The 5,000-nt window shown below is 37.3% G+C and overlaps 1 protein-coding gene across 1 annotated transcript in view; it reads left to right on the plus strand.

Moving 5' to 3' along the window:
- Positions 1-5,000, plus strand: part of LOC106882227 (uncharacterized) — a 21,745-nt gene that overhangs the window by 1,200 nt on the left and 15,545 nt on the right. The window lies entirely within an intron of this gene.

The raw sequence follows: 5,000 nt of genomic DNA on the forward strand, positions 1-5,000 counted from the left end.
CTCGCGGTCATAGGATCGCGGTTTCGATTCCCAGACCGGGCGTTGTGAGTGTTTATTGAGCGAAAAGACCTAAAGTTCTACGAGGTTCCGACAGGGGATGGTGGCGAACCCTGCTGTACTCTTCCACCACAACTTTCTCTCACTCTTACTTCCTGTTTCTGTTGTGCCTGTAATTCAAAGGGCCAGCCTTGTCACACTCTGTGTCACGCTGAATATCCCCGAGAGCTACGTTAAGGGTACACGTGTCTGTGGAGTGCTCAGCCACTTGCACGTTAATTTCACGAGCAGGCTGTTCCGTTGATCGGATCAACTGGAACCCTCGACGTCGTAAGCGACAGAGTGCCAACATGACAAGGGAGATTAGGTTGATATTTCTAGCAGGGTGGGTGACCCTGTAGAAGTTTCCTCGTTTACTACCACTACTAAAATTTGAATGGTTTTGTCCCATCACCAAACAGAACAAGCCCTCTCACCCTTCCAGTTATCACAGCTATCCTACTTCAGTCCCAGCATCTCCAAGATTTTGGTCAACAGCAACAAAATATTATTTTCCTTCTCATTTACTATCAGCAGGGCCTATGAGAGTGAGTGTCAGCCAGTCAGGGCCTGGAAAAGCAAGGACACCCTTCCACCCATCCTTAGCAAAAGCAAAAAGAAACAGACAGGAGAAAAGTACAGAACACTAACTTTGGAAGCAGCCCCTTCCCCATATCAGACCTTGAAAGTCGTTTTGTTCCATCTTTCCCGATTTCTCTTGGAGACCCTTAACATAACTAAAATGCAAATTACTAGACATTTTATGTTTCTTTTTTTTTTTTTTTGGCATCCTATACCAATGATTGATCCTTTTGAAAACTTAGCATACACTTGATATGAGTGAAATTGTTTTGTGTGTGTGTGTGTGTGTGTGTGTGTGTGTGTGTGTGTGTGTGTGTAGGAAATTTGACTGATGATTTCTATCTATCTATCTATCTATCTATCTCTCTCTCTCTATATATATGTATATATTCGATTAGAGGTTGTGTTAGCCTCATGAAGGGATGGTGTCATCCAAGAAAATACTGGTTCAATATCTAATATTTTGGGAGAATTAATTTCCTTAAGACAATAGGTATATATATAAAACCATACAATTTATAGTCATATAAAAGAAGAAACAGAAAATGGAGATTGAGAAGTTAAAAATTGTTTATTATTAACAACAGGTTAATCATCATCCCTTACAGCTGTTTCAATTAATACTAAGTGAATTGATTAGAGCCCCACATACAAGCATTACCAAGGTGGTTTTAGGATATCAGTCTTCTCAAACACTGCAAAAAGCAAGTCATCTCAGTCCTTTCTCATCTCCTCTGTAAGACTCAACATGTTGAGATTGCCCTTCAATATTTCATCCCATTTCTTTCTGGGTCTCCTTCTTCCACAAGTTCCATTCAATTTAAGTGATTGGCTTTCCATTATGAAAACTGTCCTCGTTTGTATGCATCATATGACCAAAGCAGCATAGTCTTCTCTCTTGCACGCTACATCTAATTCCTCTTAATACACTAGCACTCTATTGTACGTGCACACTGACATTGCACTTCCATTGAAGCATACTAGCGTCATTCCTCTACAGTCTTCATATGTCCTCTGCATTTAGGGCCCATGTCTCATTACCATATAGCATTACTGTTTGTACTTCGCTTTGTGATATGGTGAGCTCTGAGGAAGCTAAGGATTGAAGAATGGCTTGTGGAAGCTGTATAGGCCATGTACAAGGGTGCTGTCAGTTAGGTAAGAGTTAACCATGAGTACAGTGACAAATTTAGTGTTCAGCAGAATTGTTTCTCAACCCCCTCCTATTCATCATCGTCCACCAGGCCATAACAGAAATTTAAAACTGGTTTCCCATGGGAGCAACTATATGTTGATGATCTTGCTGTCATAACAGAATTGGTAACAGAACTAGAAAAGCAATTCCAGGTGTGGAAGCAAAACCTGGAATCAAAGTGTCTTAAAGTTAACTTAGCAAAGATCAATGTGTACCTAGTGCAAGCTATGGACACTCTAGGGATACTTGCAGCTTTAAGGAGAGAAAAATTAACATTACATCTTTTGGTGGTTTTCCCTGGATACTTACTGATAACGAAATCAAGCACAAAATAGTGTGGTCCATTATATGTAAGACACAGCCATACAAAGGTAGTAACAGTGTTTGGAATTTGGGCATAACTGAAGCTTATGAAATAATTAAGTACAAACTGAATATTATCAACCAAAGAGGTGATATAATAATAATAAATTAAATTAAATAATAATAGTAATGAATTGCTTGCATTTGTACAGCATGTCATTCCAACACAACTCAAAAAATTAACATAGCAGCTTCATCTAAATACTTGATTAACAATACTTCAACTGGAAACCTTATATGCATATCCCCCACAGGACATTATAACCTCTATTTTCATCTTTTCCAGATTTCTTCACTTTCTTCCTTAATTTACCCTAATTAGTTTATCTAATCCTGGTTCAACTGAACTAATTTGATCAGCAGCTCAGCACTACCCCTAAGGAATACTGATATGTATGGATTTTGATTTGTTGATTACCTTTAATCTTTAAAATATCATCTAGTTAACTACAAATATTTCAAGTACAGCATTTTGTACCATTAATCCTTTTATATCTTTACTGTTATTTACCCACTAACATATAATCCAGTGCTTGAACAATACAAATAGTTTGTTCTAAATTCTTTAGATTGATCCTAGATTTTATTTCCTGCACTTCATTTCACCTGATTTCACCTTATCTCATTTTACCCTATCTTATTTATACAATTACAATTTATTTGTTTATTTATCCATATACTTTTATCTCGTTATATCCATTTATCTTTTATCTTTCACTTGTTTCAGTCATTAGACTGTAGCCATGCTGGGGCACTGCCTTGAAGAATTTTTAGTCAAATGAATGGACTCCAGTACTTAATTTTTTTAAAGCCTGGTGCTTATTCTATTGGTCTCTTTTGCTAAACTGCTAAGTTATAGGGATGTAAACATACCAATTCCAATTGTCAAGTAGTTGGGAGGGGCGGGGACAGACATAGACACCAAAGACACACACACACATATATGATGGGCTTCTTACAGTTTCCATATACCAAATCCACTCACAAGGCTTTGGTGAGTCTAAGGCTGTAGTAGAAGACACTTATTTCTTTATTGCCCACAAGGGGCTAAACATAGAGGGGACAAACAAGGACAGACAAAGGGATTAAGTTGATTACATCGACCCCAGTGTGTAACTGGTACTTAATTTATCGACCCCGAAAGGATGAAAGGTAAAGTCAACCTCGGTGGAATTTGAACTCAGAACGTAACAGCAGACGAAATACCGCTAAGTATTTTGCCCGGCGTGTTAACGTTTCTGCCAGCTCGCCGCCTTGTAGTAGAAGACACTTGCCCATGGTGGCACACAGTGAGACAGAATCCAGAACCATGTATTTGGTAAGCAAGCTTTTTACCACATAGCCACACCTATACCTATTTATAACTTATGTAACAATAAAAATAGGGAAAATATCTTAACTCATATAATCGTTAATACAATAGCCTAACTTAGCTTGAATCAGTACAAATGCATGAATATTGTCTCCCCAGATACTTTTTGTATGTAGTAATATTTTAATCCGTTTTCGTTAATTAATTAACTCTTAATCTCATACTATTATATCACTACATTGAAATTAGTGCTCTGTGACATACTGTATGTGTGTGAGTGTGTGTGCGTGTGCATGTGTGTGTGTGTGTGTGTGTGTGTGTGTGAACACAGGTATGGAGAAAAGTATATGATTGTACTTGTTAATACTCACATATGAATGTATGAATATGTGCACTGAAGTGTTTTTGATTATTCATATAAAGAGAATATGCATGTATGGATCCTATACCAAGATTCTTGAGAAAGTATTGCCATTCCTCAAAACCAGCAATGTGAAATTCCAACAACTTAAGCCCCCCTTTCTGTTTCTGAACTTTCATTTGATTCTAAGCCTTATTTTGCTCTCCTTTTATGTCTCCCTCTTTCTACTGACTATATGCCTTATTCATTATTCATTTATTCATCATTTATTTGTTTATTTATTTATTTATTTATTCTATTATTCATCTAAACTAATGGTTCTCAACTATTTTTTATCTATCGACCCCTTTGCTTACTGCTTTACATGAGTAGACCCCTATAGTCACTCAATGTTCAAACACTAGTTTTGTTTTTCACATATCAACTTGTGTAGGTTGAATTATGTAAAATGTTAGAGAAAGAAACCTAACTGTTTCTTGCAATACATACCAACACATATATCTAAAGCAAAATTTTTTCAGGGGTCCTTAAAATACTATTGTGGATCCCCAATTAACTATTTTGCTGCATGGACCCCCAATTTACTATTTTGCTGCATGGACCCCCAATTTACTATTTTGCTGCATGGACCCCCAAAATCTCAGGAGCCATATGGATCATGGTTGAGAACTGCTGATCTAAACTTATGGGTCTCTATTTTTTACCTATGGATCCCTTTGACTACTATTTTATTCTGGTGGACCCCCATAGCCATTCAATGTTTAAAAATTAGTTTTATACATACTTCTTTTGAAATTCCTATTTTGTTTTTCACCCATTCACTTGTGTAGGTTTGCAATAAGACTCTCTAAGAGAACATTTTTTTTCTGTGGCCAGAAACATGTTAAATTATGTTAAGCATTAGAGAAAGAAACCTAGCTGTTTCTTGCAATAAATATAAAGGGTAAGGGTAAAGACCCCCTTCAGTCATGAATGATCATGGGATTGCATCTAGAAAGATACCCTCCGAGACAAGTCCAGGCAAGGTTGTTTATGGAAGACCAGCAGTTGCCCATGCATATCAGCCTCCCCTCCACACACCACTGATATTATCCAAGAGAAAGACAAAGGCCAATAGAGCTTGGCACCAGTGATGTCACAACTCATGTCTA

Source organism: Octopus bimaculoides, chromosome 25 (genome assembly GCF_046866305.1).
Source record: "Octopus bimaculoides isolate indiv1 chromosome 25, ASM4686630v1, whole genome shotgun sequence".
NCBI lineage: Eukaryota > Metazoa > Mollusca > Cephalopoda > Octopoda > Octopodidae > Octopus > Octopus bimaculoides.